Below are 26,855 nucleotides of genomic sequence, written 5' to 3' on the forward strand. Positions count from 1 at the left end.
TAAACACACTACACAACACATTCCCCCACAGACCATCAGTGTACAAAGTGAACAGAGGCTATAAAATGAAAATAAAAACTGTTTTATTTTTTTTAACCCCCGTAAATGTGTGCTACTGTGTGTGCTCGTGTGCGCGGGTGTGCTACTAGCGCAACTGCAGTTAGCAATCAGTGAAAAGGATATGAGAACTAAATATGCAAAGTAAGCCAAGAAGAAATAGCTTAGCGGTAGAGTTGCCAGCTTAAGAGTAGGCAGGCAGGGTTCAAGCCCACACAACAACCTTTTTTTTTTGTAAATAAGCACTAAAAAGCCCCTGACAGTATTGTCCAAATGTAAAAGTATACCCTTTTGTAAAATGGAATGAAATGGAGCATATATATTGAAGTAACACAATAATAAAAATAATTAGAAATGTACTGATAGCTAAGCTGCTGTGAGACAGAGTGCCCGTAGCTGCGTAGTGTTTAAAAAGCTGCAAACTGTATGCCCGTTGCTAAGCACCGGTTTAACAGGCTGAAACTGTTTTCAACTAGCTGTGCTTAGCTCAACATGTGTGTCACTAGCCAATTAAGGTTTATCCCAGCGCACACCATTTGCGCACCTCTCCCACAAGCTAACTGGCAGTGCGCATGCGTTAGCTCCGCGCAAACGAGCGCAGACCTGCTTTTAAGTGCTTAAAAGTGCTTATGGCATGTTTGATTGACAGGTCTTCAACTCATTTCTGTCAGGAAAATTAAAAATCAGTGGTTAGATTCGAACCCAGGATACCATGCACTAGAGTCAAGGTACTAAACCACTAAGCCATGACAGCAATACCTAGAAATGCAGAAATAGCATATATATGGGATAAAATCCAGAATGGAGCATGATAAAGCATTTTCAGTGAAGTAGATACAATTCCAAAATGGCCAATCAGAGAAATGTGCGGGAAAGCGGCATATATAAGCCCCATAGGCGGGAATACACAGCAGAACCGATTGTAGAACAGACCTGCTGTCAGAATGAGTGGAGTAGGTGAGGGATGTTGCTTTCGAGCACAGCGTTGGGGCATTGAGGAGTCCAGATACATGGTCTGGCTCCTTGTCCATCATCACGAGGCCCAACTCATGCAGGGCCAGGTCTCATGGGGAGCGTACAGGGCGGAGGCATGGGACCAGTTGGCTCGTGATCTACCAGTGCTACTGGCATTCCACGCACTGGTGAGCAGGTCCGTCACCACCATGCGGACCTGAAGCGACGTAAGCAAGACCAGTTGTCTGAATGGATCCAGGAGGCCCGGGATATGCCCAATGCCCCACTACTAAGTTACATTTTACTTATGTATGTAAGGATTTCAACTGGCTGATACCATGGAGATGTGTAGTCCAATATTACTTCTTTCGTATTACAGCTGCAGGTGTCCGCTCTGCGAACTGCGAGATGCATGCCCGTAGGCTGGCGTGGCTGCGCCACCATGCAGGTTAGTAACCCCACCCAGTACTTGTAAATAAATATTATACTGTAGCATGTATCAGAACACTGCAGTGTATTGATTAAAAGTAATATAATGTGCAAGCAAGAATTGAAAGTCTGCAGGTATGGCTGCAACAAGTTCATCAGTATGCAAGTGTAACTGGAAATATAATTGATAGAAATAAATAGTGCTGTAATACAGATGTCCCACCATTAATTAAATATAGTGTAACCTGCAGTAGTCTCAAGAGTACAGCTTCAGAATCTGAGGTAGTCACATGTGAGATATATCCCCTGTTGAAATGCTGAATCATGACAGAAGTGAGGCTGTTGGAAAGTGTTTGAATCACCACCAGTCTAATATGTGAACAAAGCCTAGAAGTACCAACCTGAACTGTGAAGTTGCAGGATGTGTGAGAGTGACAGAAAGGGTCATGTATGAATAAATAAAGTAGTAATAACCCCTGAATATATTAGCCCCAGTGTGTTTCTACAGAACTAAATGCATGTGGGAAGTACTAATTAACATCCCAAACTGATTTCAGTGTGTCAGAATCTGGAATGTCTAGGCCAAAATCTGTATATGGTTTTAACAGTAAACAATTTATAGATAGAATGAATGATTATCTGACAGACTAAACAGCCATAGTTGTCCCCTGTCCTGTCATCAAAGTGTAGCAGGATGATGTATCTGATCAAATTCAAAATAAGTAGGATAGTGATGTATTTGTAACAGGTGTAGCATGACAGTCAAATAAAGATTATTTTGAAACATCAGCCTCAACTTAATTGTGTACCTATTACAAATGTATATCAATGTGTAACTTATGAATGTGTCATCACTTTCTATCTCCACCCAACCCTATAATTCCATATAACAACACCCAATAAATATTGGTATGTGAACATTTCATTAACCATGGACATTTGTCCGTTTCAAAAATATATGCATGTCTGTTCATGCATGTGCCCTGTTCATACCTGTAAATCTGATGGCCTGTTGCCATTAATTAACCCTGCATGTTGTTTGATTGTGTATTTCCGTTCAAATAATGCATGTGATATTGATATGCCCCTTGTTCAATGGTGTTAATATCTGGGTGTTTGTTTAATGGGAATACCAATGCATGCTGTTACAACTAATCTGAATGGAATAATATGCCACTAACCCAAACTAACATAACTACTCACAAACCTAGAACGCTTGGGAAGGCAGGTCCCAGCGGACCCACCTCTCCCACCTCAGCTGGCGACTGCACCTGGCACTAGTTCCCAGGCCAGGCCCTCCTCCGGTGGCCCTGTGCCACCTTCGGTTGGAAGCGCTGCAGGGGATGGGGCCCATCCCCCCTCTGCAAGCATGGCTGGAGGAGTTCGTCCACTCACCCTCCAAGGTGTCTGGTCTGTGGTGCGAAGGGAGATCCAAGACTCCGTTCTTGGGCCCCTACACCAGCTTGAGGCTCGTGTGGCACAGCTAACGGCCCTGCCCGTTGCCCCGCCTACACAGCCCCCAGCACAGCCCCGTCCTGGGCTGTGAAGGAACAGTGGCAACTGCCTATGGGTGGGGATATCAGTTCCACTGTTGCCATCTGTGGGCTCATGCGTCTTGGATATCCCAACCTCTGTCCCCGTCAATTGTGTAACCCCCCACGTGTGTCATACACCGCCCCTGTATGCGTCTTGTCTGTCTTGTCTGTTAACCTACCCAACCTACTTCCCCAGCTATACTGACTTCCTTCACCTGACATACCACTCTCACCTGAAAAAAAAAAAAGGGCACTCTGTACCCACAAAAAAATTATGCCCCATACATAGCTGTCCATGTCGCACACATGTCCGCTTGACATTGAAACTGTTAATTGCAATTGGCTCTACAACAAACATTAATGTTGTCCTGACACCTCTCTCAGGGGTGGAAGGTTTCAAATGTCTCACCAAAATACATGGAAATGCACAGCTGTTGCTGCTAAAGACATGGGCATCTATGGGCCTTACCTACATCCCTCCTGCAAATCCCACACTTGTTTCCCTACTGTCTTACCCTCTTTGTGACCCCTTTTTCACCACTTTCCTGTCACCCCTTTTCTTTTCTTTCAAAGAAAATAAGCGGTGTGCGCTTGTGTCTTGAGCTCACCGCCAGTGCGTGAGCTCCGCACAAACAAGCGCAGACCTGGTTATAAGTGCTTAAAAGTGCCTTTATGGCACTTTGATTGACAGGTCCTGTACTCATTTTGAAAGTCTGGAAAGAAAAATAAATTCCCACTGCCAGTCTCAAACGCAGGACCTTGGTAACATTAGTCTGTATGACCTACCACTAAGCCATGACTGCCATACAAGAACATAGTGCTAAAATAAATATAACATGTAATAGTAGGAATCAATATAAAGGCAATATAGGAGGTGTACTACCCAATGCATTTCAGGTAGAGTTTTAATGGCCGAATTACTGGATTCCCACACTACTTCAGTGTTAACAGAAACAGCCCTACTAATTGTTCGCTTGTACATAATAATGTAAGGTAATGTACACATAAGAAGGTATGTAAATGTACACATACATATATATAAATATATAGTAATACATATGAAATATAGTCGTAGGTGTCAGTATCCATACACACTCACTACAGGAGACAGTGAAGATAAATGCAGCAGCCAGAATCTGCAACACAGCCTGACCCCTCTGAGACCCACTAACCCTTTTAACTGCTTAAAGGTGGCTTCAGCACTTTAATTGACAGGTCCTGTACTCATTTTGAAGGTTTGGAAAGAAAAATAAATTCCCACTGCCAGTCTCAAACCCACGACCTTGGTAACATTAGTCTGTATGACCTACCACTAAGCCATGACTGCCACATGAGAACATCGTGCTAAAATAAATATAACATGTAATAGTAGGAATCAATATAAAGGCAATATAGGAGGTGTACTACCAATGCATTTCAGGTAGAGTTTTAATGGCCGAATTACTGGATTCCCACACTAGTTCAGTGTTAACAGAAACAGCCCTACTAATTGTTCGCTTGTACATAATAATGTAAGGTAATGTACACATAAGAAGGTATGTATATGTGCACATACATATATATAAATATATATTAATACATATGAAATATAGTCGTAGGTGTCAGTATCCATACACACTCACTACAGGAGACAGTGAAGATAAATGCAGCAGCCAGAATCTGCAACACAGCCTGACTCCTGTGAGACCTACTAACCCCTTAACTGCTGGAAGGTGCCTCCAGCACTTTGATTGATAGACCCTGTACTCAATTTGAAAGCAAAATACAAGCATACTAGTAGGCCCTACCACAAGACCATTGTAACACTAGTCTGTATGACCTACCAGCAAGACATGACTCTCATACAGGGATATAGTGCTAAATAAGTGGAACATGTAATAGTAGGAATGAATATAAAGGCAATATAGTATGTGTACTACCCTAAGCATTCAGACAGACTTTCACTGTCCCAATTACCGGATTCCCATACTAGAGTGTGTTAACAGAAACAGCCCTGAAAATTGTTAGCTTGTACCCAATATTGTCAGCTAATGTACATATATGACAGTATGTATATGTACACATATGTATATATAGCAATACATAATAAATATAGTTGTGGGTGTCAGTATGCATACACACTCACTACAGGGAACAGGTGGGAGAAATGCAGCAACCTGAATTCACAACACAGCATGAAGCATGAGAGATGTACTAACCTTCACACTCACAGAACATTTTCCAACAGCATACCAGCATGGTCCACGCCCTTACAATCTGAAAGGGCAACGCCTATCTCACATACCTTTTTATAGCACTGTCCTGAAATCACAGTGACACATGCAATCAGTACACAACTGGCTGTATGCAATTAGCCAATGCTGCCTTACAATTGGTGCAGAGGCCATCACATGGGCCTATGCAGATACCTACAAAAGCATTCAGTACCCACACTCCACACATGCAATACAATCATTGCACAAACCTGAGAAAGAGAGAGAGAGAAACAGAAATAAGAAAATAAACAGACTGGCAGCAGCAAAGCCAGCAGCAGCAGCAGAAAACAGCAAGCAGCAAGCAGCACCACTGACACAGCAACAGCTGCCACAAACACAGGTAATGCAAAGTAGCAGGTTAATACTGTGTTTACTGTGACACCTCCAAATGTATCATAGTTCACTATCTATAGGTATGTCCATGAGATAGGTTGTGTGTACATAGTCCTGAAATATATACATATGTAATATTGCTGTACATGTTGCCCATACTTAAAACTTCCATAGCTTAGAACACAAGGCCAGTTGTGCATATGATGCAGTAGTTACCAGGGTCAGTAGAGGTTACTCCTCATTGGTGTGGGACCACTGTGTATGTATGGCACTGTTCAGGTACATATCCCGTAGTATGGCCAGGGATTAATATCAGTCTGTCATGTGGTGCTATGCCCTCCAGGGGTGAACGTAGCACACATCCAGGGATACCATTTCGTAACAGTGATGCTATGTGTTCTGCAATGTTGAGGGTGGCTCTCACCTGGACATGTGAGAGGATAGGGAGGTTACAGTCATCTGTGATAACTAATACCACATGTGTAGGAGAATGGGGGGGGGTACCTGCACCTAAACTGTCTGCAACAATGTTGCCAATATCTGTGCATTTGGTGAATGTGAAGCATCTTAATACTGCTGACCACAGATGCCTTGCCTTCATGTGAATCTGCCCTGTGCTGCAGTAGCCTCCTGCTATTGTTACACAATGTGCCTGTATCTGTAGTCCACTGGACAGGATTAATAAGTGGTGTGCAGATGTTCTGGGTTAGATATGTGTGTGCACAGTACATGCAGTATGTGGGATGTCTGTGGTAAGCATTTGCAAAGGGGCCAGCAGTGTGTGTTGTGGCTTCCACTGGCCCAATGGGCTGCATGGATAGCATCACTGTTATAACTAGTGAATAACTGTGTAATTACATGCATACATAGCAAGGTAGTGTACTGTGCTTGTGGTGTTGTTCGGATATGTATATCCAGGCTGAGTAATGTGTGTCCACATCACAGGGTTGGATGGCAACACACATCCAGTATGTAGGGATGAACATCCAGAGTGTGTCAGACGTGTCGCCTGTGCAGAAATATCTGGCCATTACCTGTGCATCCCCCACAACACACACACATGCAACATATGGCAGAAGTACTATAGCAGTACACACATGTTCATAGGTTCATACTAGGCTATTTGCCCTAGGGCATTGATAAGCCTAGTAGAATGTGTTTGTCTTTCGCCACCCAATTACAAGTTATGCTGCTATGCCCTTGTCCGATGTTAGTATACTGTGCCTCTGTCTAACAGTGACATAGAAGTGATACCTGGGGTACAACTATGATCTCCATCCACTCATCCAGATTCCTATGGAAGACAGTCAATGAGGGACTCTGCCTAACCTGTAGTGTGAGCTCATTACAGAGTGAAGGGAGCCTCTTGGTTAGGAATATGCCCCTCCAGCATGTCCATGTATGTCAGTGCTGAGGTCCAGGTCTCCTGAGCATGTGGCTGTATGGGACTCTGATTGCCTGAGGTGCAGCATGTTCATTACTGCTGGGTAGGACATGGCTGTATATGGCACGCACAGATTGCCTCTGAACAGGCAGTATGCCACTGAGTCCAGCTGGATTTCCTTTACCTGGGCAGCATATGACATCTATGAAAAAAGAAAACTCTTGCTGGGTAAAGCACCTTCAAATAAAAGAGGAACAGCAAAGTTAAAACATAAGAAGGTGCACCATAGGCCAGAATCTTGATAAAGATGAATCCCCAGTGGATAAAACACAGGTTTATTGGTACAAAAACACAGGCAAACTGTAGTATGGTAAGCGCTTTCGCGTTATAACTAACGCTTCATCAGACATAAAAGCAGCTTGTAAACCATCTGTTTAAATAGGAATGACATACAGATCATGTGCTTACACTGACAAATCAGAATGAGAAACAGTACAAAGACAGTACAATCATTATAAAAACGAATATCATAAAATCCTAAAAACACATACTGGTACCTTATGGGTCTATTGCTAAAAAAATTTTTATTAGGGACTGATCCATCGTGTATGACGGAATAATATGTTTATATGCAATCTATAACCCATTCTAGTGCCTTAAAGGTCTATTGGCTAGAAAAGGTTTAAGGACTAATCTATCATTTATGCCAAATTTGTGTGCTTGTAGCTTTAATATCCACTTCCCTTCTCTTTCCTCAACTTTGTTTTTAATGTCCCCTAGCCTGCCAGTTCTACCCACCAATTCCAGAACCTGAAACTTAAAACAATGTGTAGGTCCTGATTCTTTCGTGTGTTTAGCTAATGCATTGGTGGTATTACATTTGGCTATGGCATAAATGTGCTCCCTGATTCGTTCACGTAGGGTCCTGGTTGTCATACCTACGTAAAAAATAAAACATTGCTGACATCTGGCAACGTACACTAAGCAATCAGACTTGCAATCAGCATAACCTCTAAAAAAATAACTGCGCCTGGTATGAGGGTGTTCAAAACAATCAGTGGTAACTATATGTCTACATTGATTGCACGTATGACAGGGATGGGTACCTGTCTTGGTAAGGGATCTGTGGGGTGGTTTGTCAGCCTTGTCATAACAAAGCAATCTATTAAGGGAAGACATGTTCTTATATGCTACCCTTGGTCTCTCATCAATAAGATTCTTGATCTTGTCATCTGCCATCAGATGACTATACCACCTTGTTCAGTCGCTGCAGCACTACAAGCTGGTTTTAAAGATAAAACTGTTCCCGATACACGACCAGTTTCAACGGAATCTTCCGATACCAACGTTATCCCGCCACAACGCCTGATTACGACCCAAGCTCAAGTACATGCGGGTCAAAATGCTGAAGTGGATGTACCACAACTTCTTGACACTCCGGTTCTTCATAAGGGCCATGAGGTCCGACGCAAACAACTGTCCATGGATCCGTTTGTCATCTCAGTTGAAGATGAAGTGTTTGGTCTAGGGGAAGGGTTTCCTTCTTTTCCCCTTCCCTACAGACCAACCGACAAGAGAACTTGGACTCCACAAGGGAGACCGGGGAAGAGAAAGAATACCGAAGAGATTATTCACCCCACAAAGAAGGTAACACAAACTGCGGATTAGTCATTAATATATCAGACTATGTTTTGAACAAACATGAGCTCTCTGTGTTAAACAGAGGCTTGAGTTTTATACCTGCAGGCTGTAATGACCTCACAGATATCATAGTTGACATTAAGTTTTTTACTAGGAACTTAGCTTTGAAACTAATGTTTAACAAGGATATTAACAATACCAATACTGATGCAACTAAGACTCATATGCTATTTAAGAAACCTTCTAGTTTTATGCCACAACTTCATCCTCTTTTAGAAGCCTTTGAACAGGCATGTGAATCTGATTTGTTTGCCCTATACAACGATAAGAATGTGAAAGCTGATTTTTATAATTTAACCTTAGAAGAAAGACAAGCTCTAATGAGCCTGCGGAGCAATGATTCAATAGCTATCAGACAAGCTGACAAAGGTGGTGCCATTGTTGTCTTAAATCAGTCCAGTTATTCTAGGGGGATGGAAAATATGTTAGCTGATAAAGATACTTATCATTCTATCACCAATTATGAGTTAAACAATCTTATTAAATGTGTACATACTGAACTGTATGATTTGATGTTAAACAATGCTTTAACTAGGGACTTATACTTATACATGCTAGTAGAGAAACCCCTAGTACCATCTTTCAGAGGCTTACCGAAAATACACAAGGACATGTTGAATCCTCCCTTGAGACCTATCGTCTCGAGTCGAGGATGGTTAACTGAACCATTGTCAATATACCTGGACAAGATGTTAAAACCTATTGTTATGGGAATCAGTTACATCTTGAAGGACACACCTCATTTTTTGGACAACTTAGCTATTTATAGCAATTCTATGTTTAATGCTGGAGACTTTCTTGTCACTCTTGATGTTAAATCACTCTTTACATCAATACCTAATGACATAGGCATGGAATATGTTAGAACATTGTTATGTGCCAAGAAGATGCCCAGTGATTCAGTGTCTAGATGCATGTCCCTTTTAGAGATTGTTCTTGAAAACAATGTTCTTTGTTATGAGGAGAGATACTATCTACAGACCAAGGGCGTAGCGATGGGCACACCATGTGCCAACGCCTACGCCAACTTGGTTCTGGCACAATGGGAGGATTTATATATTTTTACTCCTGAATTCGAATATAAGGAACATCTTAAATACTTTAATCGTTTTGTGGACGATATTTTTTTGTTATGGGGTGGTAGCTTGGAGCAACTGCAGCTGTTCATTGATTATTTGAATGGAACGACCAGTTTTCTCACCTTTGACTGCTCTAAGGCTACTAGTGAAATTGAGTTTTTAGATGTTAAGATTATCAAAGGCAGTAACAGTTTTGAAACAGAGGTCTATAGGAAACCCTGCTGGAGAAACAATTTTCTCCATCGTCAAAGCATGCACCCCAGACACGTTCACAGTAATATTGTCAAGAACCAAACTCTAAGGGTCTCGAGGTTAACATCCCAAGACCCGGTGTATAACAAACACAAATTCCAACTTGCCAGGAATTTTATTTCCAGAGGCTATAACCCCGACCATGTTTTTGAAAACATTACGATGAGTGATACACTTAGGAATGATGTAGGAGCTCCCTTGATTAACAAACCCAAAGATTCTTTAGCCATCAATAAGATCAAGAACAATTCTGATGTCCATAGGGTGGTTATTCCTTATACTAACAAAAATAAACATGCATTGAACATATTACACAACAACTGGAGACTTTTGATGGCAGATGACAAGATCAAGAATCTTATTGATGAGAGACCAAGGGTAGCATATAAGAACATGTCTTCCCTTAATAGATTGCTTTGTTATGACAAGGCTGACAAACCACCCCACAGATCCCTTACCAAGACAGGTACCCATCCCTGTCATACGTGCAATCAATGTAGACATATAGTTACCACTGATTGTTTTGAACACCCTCATACCAGGCGCAGTTATTTTTTTAGAGGTTATGCTGATTGCAAGTCTGATTGCTTAGTGTACGTTGCCAGATGTCAGCAATGTTTTATTTTTTACGTAGGTATGACAACCAGGACCCTACGTGAACGAATCAGAGAGCACATTTATGCCATAGCCAAATGTAATACCACCAATGCATTAGCTAAACACACGAAAGAATCAGGACCTACACATTGTTTTAAGTTTCAGGTTCTGGAATTGGTGGGTAGAACTGGCAGGCTAGGGGACATTAAAAACAAAGTTGAGGAAAGAGAAGGGAAGTGGATATTAAAGCTACAAGCACACAAATTTGGCATAAATGATAGATTAGTCCTTAAACCTTTTCTAGCCAATAGACCTTTAAGGCACTAGAATGGGTTATAGATTGCATATAAACATATTATTCCGTCATACACGATGGATCAGTCCCTAAAAAATTTTTTTAGCAATAGACCCATAAGGTACCAGTATGTGTTTTTAGGATTTTATGATATTCGTTTTTATAATGATTGTATTGTCTTTGTACTGTTTCTCATTCTGATTTGTCAGTGTAAGCACATGATCTGTATGTCATTCCTATTTAAACAGATGGTTTACAAGCTGCTTTTATGTCTGATGAAGCGTTAGTTATAACGCGAAAGCGCTTACCATACTGCAGTTTGCCTGTGTTTTTGTACCAATAAACCTGTGTTTTATCCACTGGGGATTCATCTTTATCAAGATTCTGGCCTATGGTGCACCTTCTTATGTTTTAGCATATGACATCTGTTTGAGCCATTCCATCCTCTTGATGAGGTACTGTTGTCCTGTACCAGTTGCTGTAGGTGTCTGGTTAGGTACATCCCAAAAGGTGCATTGTACGCAATTATAGGCCTGAAGATGGATGAGTAAAGAGGCACAATGACCTCCCCTGCCATACATGTGAATCCCTCATGATTAGCTGGGCTATATAACATGTCTTTCAATCCACGTTGGCCATGTGGTTGACAAATGACAGACTGCTACCATGTTTCTTCCCCAGGTCCCCAACTACGTCTTCTGTACTCAATGGCCTAACACCTATGTTGTACTTTGCCACCAATGTAGAGGCGTGGGAATCTGCATTGAATATTGATACTCCCCCTCCCTTGTTCAAGTGTTGGGGCCGACAAGAATGGTAACAGCTATAACTTGGTAGTACTGGTGTGCTCCTGTGAAACCTGAAACAGGTTTATGTTACTGCACAGATATCGATGTCCAGAATGCTAAGTAGGGTTTTGAGTGCGTGCATCCTGAGGTCTAGACTCCCGGTGTTGAGTAGCATCACTCTTACTTCCTCATCCTTTGTGATACAAATGGATGTGGGTTTGCCTTATGAGCCTTGCCTAATACAGGCACTATGGGTGTAGCAAGAGGCTCCGCCAAATTCCAATAGGACAGGGTGACAGGTGCAAGCTGTCCCTAGCAAAGCATACCACCCCAAGATGGCAGGCATTGGCACACCTGTGAATGACACCAGTATGTCAGTCAATTGTTGGAAGGGATCATCGTGCCTTGATATTGTGGCATCGTTCTTGGTGAGCGTAGGATGCTACTCAAGGTCAGGGTCAAACTGTCTTGGGCTACGTGCTCAGAGAGCTCCGTACTGTCTCATGTCATGTAGTCCAGGGAGGTATGTGTCAGGTCATTCACACCAGCATGGACATTGACTGAGTCATACCTGTACTTGCCTTGGGGTTACCTGAGTGTTTGTGTTATGTGGCAGGTCATAGTGCCCGACAGGCTGCACACCATGACCCTCACCTCGTTAAGCCTTGTGAATGTGATGTTAGTGTGCCTGATGATAGAGGCACCTAGTACAGGTGTATGAGGTGTGTTGTTTACTGTTAATGGCTGTGAGTGTTCAGCACATTGGCTTGTGTGATATGTGTTGCACGTGTTCGTTTCCGTGGTAGTGGTTGCCTGAGTGTCTGCTTAGGAGGTCTCTGCTGCATAGGCAGACCTGTAGTCCGAGCCTACAAGTATGTTCATGTGTGATCATGTGTTAGTTCTGCTGTCATGGTAGGTCTATGTGAGACTGGAAGTGTAGTGAGTGTGGTTTCCTTCACCACCTGACTGGTTATGGCGGTATTGAGTAGACAGAGCCTAGCCTCCAGTTTGGTATATGGTTGCATCACTCACATGAGTTTGAATTTGTTGTTAGGAGGAGGGTTGTCTGTGTACATGCAGCTGTTCTAACATTGTCTCTGGAGTACCACACTCACCAGCTGGACTGGGGAGGGAACTGACAACTGACCTCTGGACATGCTAGAATACTATTGTGAATTCCGTAATAATTGAAAACAAGGTCCAGTGGGGAGTGAGGGTGTACTGATATTACCTACAACTGCTGACTGATATAAAAGCGTCAGTGAGCAAGTGCCAGGTAACCTAAGTGCAATGTGTCACAATTAAGTAAATGCAACAATGACAAGCAGTCACTTGCTGTCATGTGTAACATGGAAATACATACAGTAAGCAATGCAGATATCAGTAGTGAGTCACAGAAGTGTTGAGAAGCTGTGTATTATGTGGAAGTAGCATACCAGTGAAATAACAAGCTAACAAATAACAAGCATATAAACAAAGGTAGATCCAGGAGGCCTGGATGTAGTGTTTGCTACAGCAAACAAGGTGTAGCAATGTCAGTAAGATACAGCTCAGATATGCAGGCACTATAAACCTGAAACCAGATGTCCCCAGCTATGAATGGCAGAGTACAGCCTATTGTCACACACGAGTGCAGACCACAAACCTTGTTAATGTTAAATAACTGGCCTGAAGGCCAACTGCCTATACCAGAACTAATACACTTGTACACTGGGCCCTCAATCAGCAGTTCCCAACTTCAATGGATGAAAGATATGTGTCCTGCCACCACAGTGCTTGCCACAAACCTCCCTAATGTAAAACAACTGGTCTGAAGGCCAAGTGCTTAGTCCAAATGACTTAGAATGATAGCTACACTGTAATCAAGTTACAACCAAGAAGTAATAAGTACAATTTAATACTCCCTGTATAGAATGTGTACCATGTATTGCTGAGATACTATGCTGATAACCTGTTTGTGTACCTTTCCAGGTTAACATGGCTCCAAAAAGGAACCCAGCATATTCTGCTGCAGAGGATGACGTGATTCACCAGAGCCTGGTGTGTGACTATACCATCCTGTTCTCACGCACCACCCAGAATCAGCAGGAGAGGTCTGCACTGTGGCAAAACCTAGTTAGCAGGATAAATGATGTTGGCATGCATGATAGGACATATGAGCAGGTGAGACATCACTGCAGTGATTTGATTAGAAATGTCCACCAGCGTGCTGCAGATATCCGCAGGCAACAGGTTGCCACAGGTGGGGGGGTGGCCACACATCCCCCCCTCACCAGACAGGAGGGGCTACTGCTAAGTGTTGTGGATCCAGCCCCAGAACAACAACAGCAATAGTCATGCATCATGATGGAGGTTGGATCCACACAGCAGCAAGACACCGAGCATGCAGGTAAGATGCCATATTTATTTATTGTTATTACTTTTACATTTGTTGACCAAGATAGTCTAGCTGGATATATGTCCATTTTCAGTAGAGGCCTGGAGAGAAAAGCTCCACACATAACATAATAAAGGCAGACAGACAAGTTGTTAATACAGACAGCCAACATAAAAGAAATATACACCAGCCTGTTAATTAAATCAACATACATTTAAGGAACTCAAACAGTTTAGAGTCATACACAATGTACTGTCGGTTTCAAAGCAATTCTACCTAAAGCATAATGGTTATGCAATAAGGCAAAAGCCATATAGATAATAGTTAGGGCTCAGAAGGGTAGAGAAGTAGAAGGAGTATGAAAGATAAAATAATAGGGAAGAGGCAGGAGTCAAGAAGGGAAGTGAGGAAAAGAAGGAAGACAGTCAAGAGGAGGTGGGAGGGATGGGAGAAGTAGGTCAGAGCATAGAAGGACATCAAGGTGAAAGAAACAGGGTAGAAGCTAGTTTTATGCACAATGAGGGGTTAAAGGTAAAGAGAGGGTGGGAGAGGGACATTAGCCTGAGTCCAACAAGAACAAAGCCAGTGGTTTTGGAAGTACAGTTTGAGTTGTTGTTTGAAGAGAGGTAAGGGTGAGATTAGAGTTAACTCCTGGTATGTACATATGACTGTTCTGTACACTGTTACTTCATGCACGCATAAGGTGTGCATGTGGTATGTATCTGTCATCATGATATGTAATTGTGCATGTGTGATACAGACATTATGAGCAGCTGATGTGTATAAGGGAACTAGTGTACTACTGTACTGTATCATGTGCAAAACAAATGGCACACCTGTGCCCACTGACATTACTCTCTTCACACTTCCAGGTCCCTCCCATCTAACAACAAGGCAGGCCATACATGCTGGTGAGTGTTTGTAACATTACCTGAAAAACAATTTATAATACTAGTAAGAGTAGTGTAACTCTGTAGTAGACATGCTGGTGAGTGTGTTTAATAATACCTGTAATACCCAGTTGTACTAAATTAAGAGTAGTGTAACACGGTACTGATGTGTGTGTTTACTGTGGGGTGTGCATGTGTGCGAGTGTGCCTGTGCCCATGTGTGCATGTGTGTTAGTGTCCATGAGTGCATGTGTCCATTTCTGAATGTGTGCATTAGTATTGAAGTGCATCTCTGTCAAATATGTGTTGAGACTGTAATCTGTGTTCCCTGATTTCCTCCCATAGGTTCTGGTGCTGCTCTGGTGACCTGCAGCAGGAAACCTGAATCTTGTGCCCCAGGTACTGATGATGATGAAATGTCTGTAATGGTGCAGGAAGGTGTGTCTGGGTCCACCATTGGTCAGCCAATTGACAGTACACAGCTGTCAACCCCGTCAATGCGCACAGTCATCCTGTCGTTACATCCTTTGTCACCATTGTCCCTAGGTGATGGACAGTCTGCAGTGGGCATAGATCAGGGTAATGTGGTACCTGTGGTACATACATCCCCACAAGGCAGCCATGAGCAGGGTCCTCCAATGGTACCACGTAGACAGTCACCCATGGGTTCTCGTGGGGGCATCCGTGGCCGTACTGCCTCTGGCCGATGTGCCCAAGGAGGTATGTCAACCTCCACTATGTTTCGAACTGTCATGCAGGCACAGGCACATATGGAAAGGTACACCAGACAGGGTCTGAGGGAGCTGAGAGCATGTCGCACAGCCATGACAGACGGCATGCGTGACGTTGCGAATGCTATCCGTAACTTCACAGATGTCGTTGACAGACGTTGTGGGGGCATAGAACAGCTGTTCCACAACCAGATGTCCATGGGCCAGGGCGATGGTGTGCGTTTGCGCCGACGCGTGGCCGTATGCCAGCAACAGCACCAGCTGGCAGTGGCCGGATGACAACAGGCCCACTCACGCACCTCAAGTGCCAGCACCAGCCCCAGCAATGCTGGGTCTGTGCTGTCATCAAGACGCCCCAGGAGACCACGTGCACGTGGCTCTGGACAGTCCCAACAGGGAACTGTGTCCAGTCAACACACCCCTGCTTCTGACAGTACCCAGTCTGGGTTAGTACCGGATACGCCCATAGCACCCCTGCCAGGCACAGGTACCGTGTCCGTGCCCACAGACACTGATCTGGATGACCTGACAGGTGCAGTCTGTGGCTGTCCACAAAACCCTGTACATGGCAGCCATTATGTGGGACTGTGTGCGTGCTTACATACATGCAGAAACCTAACACCTAGGGCAAACACATACACACACACACTGCACCAACACTGGTCCACCCTGTACTGCTGCCCCTCACAAACACACATACACACACATGTCAATTGGTGTTACCAGTGGCTGGCTTGGGCATACCTAACCCACACCCTGTGCATATGATGACACTGTGCCACCTCCTGCATACTACAACATTGGTGCAGGAAAAGGTAAACACGTTGCTGATGCACAGGGTGACTACATAGATGTGTATAAGTAGTAACATGTTGGTAACTGTTCACTGTTCCAGTATGATTGTGTGTATATCCCAGCAGTCCTGCTGCAGTAACTGTATGAATGTCCTCAATTGTTATCTGCACCCATACTACTTACCAAAGTGTACCAGCTGCACACCATCACATGCTAACATTGACTATGGGAATGCATCATGTGCTGTTATGTAGATTCAGCTATATGTATCTGTTCTCTCACACACGCCTTTTTACACACCCTGCTACCCCCACACATGCACACGCCACCTGCCATTCCCATTATTTATTACCCTACATGAGTAGCTGTCGATACATGACAGGTACACATTTGAGAAGTGCACTATGTTGTTTACTACTGACTTCCTCTTCTCTACCTGTACTCACAGGGTGCAGGCAACCTCATCAGTTCAAAGATGTAATGTGCATCAGGTACTGTGGTACCCTGATTGCCACATCAAACATGTTTCCCATATGGAAATGCACACACAGACACATCCCACATCCACACACTTGCCACATTCAGGCTTCAAAACACTATCTAGGTATATTCTGGTACATGTGCGTGTTACAGTAGCATGTAACACTATACTGAGTACTGGCAGTTGTCTGTTGTCATGTTGTTTGTATAGAATAAAAGAATTGTTTGATTATCCTACTTCTTTTGTGGACATTACTTGAAGAAGTGTTACCTTACATGTGTTATTGGTACCACCACCTTCTCTTTTGTAGTTTTGTTTGTATAGGGTGCTGTCAACATCACTGCTTGTTAAGGGTAATGTGCACCCTGCAGTGCATAGCCCCATGTGGCAAAAGCCACATCCCACCCCCATCATTGTGCACACACACTAATCCCACCCACAGTAAAACACATACTTTCCATTTGCAAGATTCAAACCCATACCTAACTGTGTTATGACAGTAGAAACAGACACATTAGCAGAGTGTGCTATTTGCAGTAGTTGGAGAAATCCTTTCTAATGCTGTACTTAGTGGGTGCTGACATCATCTGTGTGTAGGAGGAGGGATGTGCACCCTGTAGTGTGTTCTCCCAGTTGGCAAAAGGCAGTTAACCCTCCCAGCATAGTGCACACACATAAACCCCACTCATACTAACACACATACATTTCCTTTGCAGGATTCAAACCCCTACCTAACTATGTTATGACACTGGAGAAAGACGCATTAGCAGAGCGCGCTATGCAAATTACTGGAAGACTTTAATACAGGTAATATAGTTATAGAGTCCTGACATCATCAGTGTTTCAAAAGGGGGATCTGCATCCTGTACTGTACTGTCACAGTTGCTAATAGGGGTATTTCCCACACACACATCGATGTGTTCGAGGTTTGCATATGTGGGGGATCCAGTACTCCAGTGTGATTAGTATATGGTTTGATTGCAACAATGAGGGATATACTCCCAGTGGTGAGCATTTTGTACTCATGTTTGTGATGATCAGGTCTAGTATATCTGCCCCTCTTGTGGGAAGGTTGGTTACAGGTTCCATAGCTAAAGAATGTCTGATCTATGGGAACCCTAGAGCTTGGGTATTGTGGCTTGTGTAATGTTCACAGTCTATGTTTGGGTAGCTGACGTCACCCAGTATGATGGTGTTTGCAGAGAAATCTATACTCTCCTGTGTCAGCATGAAGGCTGTGTGGGAGTCCTGAGTTTGAGAGGGTGCTGTAAGAGCTCCTCTGTGTCTCTTTCCATGTGGTCCAGGGAGGTACGTCTCAGGTTGTTTGCACCAGCATGGACAATGACTGCCTCATAGTTGTACTTGCTGTGGAGTGACCTGTGTGCCTGTGTTATGTGGCACATTCTATCACCCGACAGGTAGCTAAATGTGACCCTCACCTTGCTCTGTCTGGAGGGCGGCACGTCTGTCAACAGCTCATGTCAAGCAAGTTCACACCCCTCGTAAATGATGTGGAAACCTTCAAAGGCCCCAGGCCTGTGGAAAATATGGACCAGACTGCAGATACCTGTATAAAGGCATTCTATGGACACATTCAGGAATGCATGGATCATGAAACCACATATGAAAGCATGACCCAATTCTCCAAAGGCAGATGTCCTGTGTGCCGGACACCAGCCATAAACACACTATACAATAGAAGGATGACGCCACTACATGATACAACAACCTCCCAAAATGTGAAGGCATCACTGATGAGTATTGGAAGACAACTACAGGCACCCATACAATTGTCTAAGGCCATCTTTGAGAGAAGATTCCACAAGCCACTGAGGATAATCACAAGGCTTTCTGTAGTTATGTTAGGAACCTGGGTGGTACTACCCAGATATGCTCAGAGGTAATCCAAGATGTCACACGAAATACAAAACACACAGACATTGCCATCATCCTAGTGGACATGTTCACTGCTGTCTTCTCCCCCCCACCACACCAAAAGGGCAAATATGTCTCGCGGCAGAGTGCTGCCCCCCCTGACATCACAGATGCTCAGGTAAGAGATGCCCTTCCCAAAGCAATAAACACTGCATCAATGGGACCAGACAGTGTCCCAGGATGTGTCCTACATGAACCACAAGAAGAGTTACACCCAGACATAACACCACTGTTCAATCCCAGCCTTACTACACAATATGTGGCCAAAGAGTGGTGTACAGCAACAGTGGTCCCTCTACATTCAGGTGGTGCCTTCACGGATCCTGGACACTATTTGCCCCATATGTCTGACTAGCTTTGTCTGCAAAGCTATGGCAAGGATCATCAAGAACCTCACATATCTAGATATTGTGGACCTACAGACATGTCACTATACACAGTTTGGCTTTGTTAATGGCAGATCCTGCCTCTCAAACCTGTTTGATTTCTTTGAAACAGTCACCAAGGCCACTGTCAAGGGGAAGGAGGTCTACACAGCCTACCTGGACCTTGCATAAGCCTTTGATACAATACCCCACTTGTGCATTCTAGGGAAGCTCACCAGTGTACATATTAACCCCTATGTCACTATGGTTATTGCACAGTGGCTCAAGGGCAGAACACACATGGCTAGAATTGCTGGAGCCATGTCAGCCTCCAACCTGGTACAAGTGGTGTCCCACAAGGCTCAGCCCTGGGAGCTGTCATGTTCATTATATATTTATCATAGGTACAGGCCAACATGGAAGTACTGTGACTGAGCAAGTCGCAGATGACCACAAACCGGACACCATAATCAACTCTCCAGCTAACACACGCATCCTCCAAAAGGGCCTCTTGCAAACACACGACTTGTGCCACAGCCATGGCCTCAAGGTGAATGACAGAAAGCATATAGTCATCCCCTTTGTCAAACACAAAGTGACCACAAAGTACCACATATGTGTTAATCCATTACATGCAGATGAAGGAATTATGGACCTTGGGGTACACAGGTTGATAGCATTCTACCATTTGACAACAACATGGACAAAGTGGTTAGGAAAGCATGTTATATGGGCCACATCATCATGATGGGATCCACATGTAGATCAGGGGAGGACTTTGTGCCCCTTTACTCATCCCTCATCATGCCCATAATTGACTATGATGAACCTGTCGGCATGCACCTTACCAGACACCTGCAGCAACTGGAGATACCACATACGTACCTCGACAAGAGGATCAAAGGGCTCAAACAGATGCCACATACTGACTGGTTAAAGAAACAGCAGCTCTACTCAGTGGCATACTGCCTCTTCATAGGCAATCTGTGCCTGACATATAAAGCCATGTCAAACCCTCACTTAATGGCCATGCTGCACCTCAGAATATCCAGATCCCATCAGGATACACGCTGGAAAGACTTGAACCTCAGGAGTGATATACATAGGACATGCTGGAGGGGCACATTCACAACTCAGAGGCTCCCTTCATTCTTGAATATTATCCCAATAGAGGTTAGGCAGAGTGGCTCAGTGACTATCTTCAAGAGTGATATTAATGACTGGATGTGACATTGTAGGGTTACCCTGGGTATCACTTATGTGTCACTGTGAGACAGAGGCACAGTATACTAACCTTGGAAAAGGGCATAGCAAGACAGATTTACAATGCATGTTGAAAGCCACACACATTCTGGCTAGATGGATACATGCCCTGGGCAGACATCCCTGTATGAACCTATGGACCTATGTATCTTGTTCACCATTGGCCCTATGTGCTGTTAATCACCAATGCGATCTCAATACTATGGTAGCATGTGCAAAGGTCAGTTGTCAGTCACCTCTATGGTACAGTTGTGGAATATGTGTGTCATGTAGTAATGTCACAGCTGCCACATGTACACAGTCAACCCTATCCCCTACCCATGGATGTACAACACATGTATGAGATGGAAACACATGGCCAAACTGTGGACTAAGCACCCTGAACCCAGTACTGGCATAACCTGTCTGGTGGCATGAAATATTACAGTGACAGCAATATCAATCTGATGTGGACCTACACGGACAGCAATACAAGCATGGAAACACACCGGGCCAGTTGTGGAGCCTAAGGATAGCATCCTGCATGACTGGCAGACATCTCTGCAGCTGGCACACAGGCATACATTAGGCCTGCACACAGCATGCATAACACATAGCACACAAATCCTGTGTGTCAAACAAGCACAGTCTGTACAGCTATACAACACTACTGCCGCAGTTGTGTTAGGTACTTTTATTGTCCAGTACAGTGAGAACATGCTCACCAGGCTGGACAAGGTGTAGGTCACAGTGATATGCTCATGGGGCACTGTGGTCCACCACATAACACAAACATACAGGTCAGTCAGATGCATGGACACATATGACTCAGTCATTGTCCATGCCACCACAGCTGATGTGGGATGTCCCTCACTGGGATACATGATAGGGAACATGGAAGGGATCACTGAGCAAGTGACACAGGCTGGTAGACCCTGACCTTGGTTGGCATCAGACCCTCACCAGGGATTCTGACATATTACTGAATGCTAATGAATTAGTGTAGCTACAACACCCTAGCTGAACGGTTCTTAGCATGCAGTCACTGCATTGCTATGGAATAAGGTCTTACCACTCCCACAACAGGTGAAAACATGCAGCACCTGTACATCAACAACATGAAGACTATATGCCCCAGACCAGGTGTGTATCCCTCACTACTAGGCTGATAGCATCTACATCTCACACTGTATATACACATCCCACATGCAGCACCTGCACAGAAGACCACAGTCATAATGTTACCCTGTGCAAATACCATGTATTCACATGTGGCAGGCATCACACATGGTAACTATTGAAGGTCACAGGTACATATGTGTATTTGGCACACATACATCATGTGTGCATTGCCATAACTGGTTTAATCAATGTCATGCATTATTGTGAGGGACAACCCGCACACATGGGCATTCTGTGTGGGCAAAACACACGTGGCATGTCTGTAATCAAAAGCCATACATAATTGTGATATCGTTTAGAAAGGGGTATGTGCATCCTGTAGTGTGTTTTCCCAGTTGCCAAAAGGGATATTTCAGTCATACACATGTACCCCCCTCTTCACACACACTTGCCACTTGCTGGATTCAAACCCCTACCTAATTATGTTATGACACTAGAGACGGACGCATTAGCACAGCACGCTATTCACATTACTGGGAGATTTCCTTTCCCCTGATATACTTATAGGGTGCTGACATCATCAGAGTTTAGAAAGTGGAATGAGCATCCTGTGGTGTGTTTTCCCAGTTGCCAAAAGGGATGTCCCTTTAATACACATTTGCCGGATTCAAACCCCTACCTAACTATGTTATGACACTAGAGATGGATGCATTAGCGGAGCGCGCTATTCGGATTACTGATAGATTCCTTTTCTCCTGATATACTTATAGGGTGCTTACATGATCAGTGTCTAGAAAGGGGAATGAGCATCCTCTGGTGTGTTTTCACAGTTGCTAGGAGTAACATTTGGACCAAGTGTGTGAGCATGCCCAGTTCAGCCTTCCCATGGCATGTTGTGTGAAAGATGTCTCATTTATCTAAGTGTGTGAGCATGCCCAGTGTGGGCTTCCCATATGTTGAACTCTGCAGCCCATCACATTTGTGGATGAGTGTGACCTTCAACAAATACCTCCAGTTTATGGTTGTGTGTTCTGTGCCATGTTGTGTAGTTACTGTCCAAATGCTGTTTGTGTGAACACAACAGGGAGTATACTGTGCCTGCAGGTTTTGCATGGGATACTTTGCACACAATTGTCAACATCCGTTCATACTGACCTAACACTGTAGTACTGTATAGTGTAGTGGTTCGGTACTTTCACTGTGGTGGTCAGTATCCTGGGCTTTAGTCCTATCACTGCTTTACATTTCCATAGTGTGCACAACAGCCTGGTTAGGGTCCAGTTGTGCACATCTGCACAAAGGCGGTGCCTCTACGGACCCTGGTAATTACTGCCCCATAAGCTTAACAAGTCTAGTCTGCAAAGCTATGGAGAGGATCATAATTGAGCTCATAAACAAAGATATAGGGGACATGCAGACATTGTACCCGTCCCAGTTTGGCCTGGTCAAGGGCAGATCATGCCTTTTGTACTCGGTTGACATCTTCAAAACGGTCACTTAGGCCATTGTTGGGGAAAGGCAGTCCATACAGCCTACCTTGGCCTTGCAAACACTTTCAACACAATACCCCACTCAGGTATTGTGGAAAACCCTAACAACTGAAATGTAAACCCATATGTCACAAGATGGGTTGCAAACTGGCTTAAGGACGGACCCACAGGGTTAGAGTTGCTGGCACTATGTTAGACTCCAGGCTGGTCACAGGTGGTGTCACACAGGGCTCAGTCCTTGGCCCCTATTGTTTGTCATGTACTTCCCAGAAGTACAGGCCAACATGGGAGGACTTTGGCTGACAATGTTTGCATATGACTGCACACTGGGCGCCATAGTGGACAGTGCATCAGACACGGATATCCTTCAGAAGGGACTCACGGTAACTGATAGCTGGTGCCAGAGCCATGGCCTGAAGTCAAAGTGCACAACATGTGTAGACATACCCTTCAGGAAAAGCAAGGTAACCCCAAGCTACCATATAGGTGGCAATCCTCTAAGCACAGAGGAGGTTATCATGGACCTGGGGACCCAGGTTGACAGTCGCCATTCTTCTGACACTCACGTTGCTAAAGTGGCTAGAAAGACCTTCTACATTGCCCACCTGATCAGGATGGGATTCACATCCAGATCTAGTGGGTCATTGTTCCCCTGTACTCTTCACTTATCAGACCGGTGATCGAGTAGAATACCCTATTCTGGATGTATCTCACCCAACATCTGCAGCAATTGGAGACACCCTGAATGTCCCCCACCTAAAGGATAAAGGAACCCCAACATCTGTCATATGCTGCCAGATTGAAGACACTCCCGCTCTATTCAGTCACATACCGTCTGCTTAGAGGTGACATGTGCCTGACAGGCAAGGCCATGTCCAAACAGGGATTAATGGACATGCTCCACCTCAGAATCAGCAGATCCACCTGAACCAGTAGTGCAAGTGACTTACACCTTAGCATGGATGTACGTTGGACATGTTGGAGTGATGGAGTTGTCACTCGGAGACTCCCTATGCTGTGGAATACAATCCCGGTCCATGTGAGGCAGAGCACCTTGCTGGCTGTGTTCAAGAGATATCTTGACCTGTGGATGGGAGGTCATACGTTTAACCCGGGGATTGTCACTGTGTCACTGCTGGAGAGAGGCATGACAAAATAATAGGCACAGTACTGTTTCCATATAAGGGGTGGTGTACGCCAACAAACTCTGAGCTAGGCTTATACCTGACTTAGGGAAGATAGCCTAGTATAACCCTATGTACCTATGAACCTATCTGACCATGTTGCATTATGTTCAGATGTGAACTACTTACAACAGCCTCATCCAACATCAGTAGTGTATTCCACAACATGGGTGTACATTGGCAAACACTACCGATGTGCCGTAGGCCATTTCTAATGCTAGTCGGAGAGTGTGTTTGTCCGTCAACACATTGTAAGTGTAGTTTGCCATGACATATGTCTTGTTTAGTATACTGTGCCTCTGTCTACCTGTGACATAACATTGATACCCAGGGTAAACCTACCATCTCCCATCCACTCATTAGGATTCCTGTTGAGGGAATCAATGAGTGACTCTACGGATAACCTGTACTGGTAGTTTACTCATGCGTGGGGGTGGCTTCTGTGTTATGGATAATGCAGTACAGCCTGTCCTATGTATGTCAGTGCTGGGGTTCAGGTCCCTCATGTGCATAGCTCCCTGCCATTCAGATTGTACAAGGTGCAGCATGTGCATTGATTCCAGCTTGGACATGGCTTTCTACATCAGGCACAGCTTGTGTCTGGGTGGACAGCATGGCAGTGTGTGGAGCTGCACTCTGTTTAATCAGGCGACACATTACATGTGTTCCAGCTCTTTCATACTCCTGGTGAGGTACTGTTGTGGACTTTACAGTTGCTGGATGTGTCTGCATGAGGTACACCCACAGGGGCTGTTGTGGTCATTTCTAATGCTGATGAAAGATAACTGCAGAACCACAATGACCTCCCTTAGCTAGATGTCAGAAAGCATGGACCATGCAATCACAAATAAAAACAGGACCCTCTCCACAAAGGGAAAGTGGCCTGTCTGGTGGACCACAGCCATAAACAAACTGTATAACAGATGAGGGATACTAATGCAAGACAGAGCTACATCTCCAAAAGGGAAGACAGCTGTGATTAGCACTAGTAGAAAGCTACATTATGTCATAAAGACATGCAAGGTCAACTTGGGGACATAAATCACCAAAGACAATGAAGGTAACCACACTGCTTTCTTCAGTTATGTCAGACACCTGGTTGGGAACCCTCAGATATGCTCAGAGTTGGTACACAGCAACATATATTCCAGTGACCTGACAGATATTGGCAACATTCCGGCGGACAGCTTCAGTGCGATTTACCCTCCCTCACCCCCAAAAGAAGATAGTTATCACAGCTGTATGTAACCTCACTGTCATCTTGGATGTCCATGTGAGAGCCGCACTCAGCAAAGACAAGTACACAGCATCAATGGGACCTGATGGTATCCCCGGTTGCATGCTATGTGAACTCCAGAAGGAGCTGGACCCGTATATACAAATGCTATTTAACCTTAGCCTTGCTACAGGATATGTACCTGAACACTGGCGACGGCAACAGTGGTCCCACTCCACAAAGGAGATGCCTCCACAGACCATGGCAACTACCACCACACAAGCTTAACCAGCCTTGTCTGCAAAGCTATGGGAAGAGTCATTATGGAGCTCTTACACAGAGACATTGCTGACCTACAGACCCTTGATCCCACCCAGTTCAGCTTTGTACAGGGCAGATCCTGCCTTTTGCACCTAGTTGACTACAATGAAACTGTCAGTAGGGCCATTGATGAGGGCTACACAGTCCACACAGCCTACCTGCACTTGGCTAAGGCCTGTGACACAATACCCCACTCAGGCATCATAGACAAGATCAACAGCTGACATATAACACCATATGTCACAGGATAGGTTGCAAAATGGCTAGGAAACAGAACCCATAAAGTCAACATTGCAGGTGCCTTGTCGGATTCAAAGCCAGTCACAGGTGGTGTCCCACAAGGATGTGTCCTGGGACCCCTCTTAATTGGTATTTACTTTTCAGATGTGAGAGCAAACATAGGAGGGTTGTGGCTGACAAAGTTTGCAGATGACTGCAACCTAGGCACCATAGTGAATACATCAGCTGGCACACACATCCTACAGAATGCCGTCACAAAGACGGATAGCTGGTGCCAGACTCATGGCCTGAAACTGAATGCAACTGATGTGTAGTCATCCCCTTGGGAGGAACAAAGTACCCACAGATCAATACATAGACAGCAACCCACTGAGCACAGAAAACAAATCAGACACCTGGGGACACGTGTAGATAGTGACATCTCGTTTGACACCCATGTTACCAAAGTGGTTAGAAAGACTATCTATCTTGGCCACCTTATCATGGAGGGTTTTCCATCCAGATCATAGGAGGTCATTGTACCACTATACTTCTCCCTTATCAGGCCCATGATTGAATACAAAGCCCCATTTGGTATGTACCTCACCCAGCACTTGCAACAGCTGGTGAGACCCCAAAAGTACCTTACCATGAAGATCAGGGGTCTACAACACATGTCATATGCTTCCAGAATAGAGGAAACCCAGCTTTATTCAGTGTCATACTGCATACTTACAGGTGACCTATGCCTGACATACAAGACCATGTCCAATCAGGATTTGGTGGACATGCTCCACTGCAAGCAATCCAAATCCACCAGAACCATGA

This window comes from Protopterus annectens, chromosome 14.part0 (assembly GCF_019279795.1).
Source record: "Protopterus annectens isolate FY-2018-M chromosome 14.part0, PAN1.0, whole genome shotgun sequence".
Classification (NCBI taxonomy): domain Eukaryota; kingdom Metazoa; phylum Chordata; order Ceratodontiformes; family Protopteridae; genus Protopterus; species Protopterus annectens.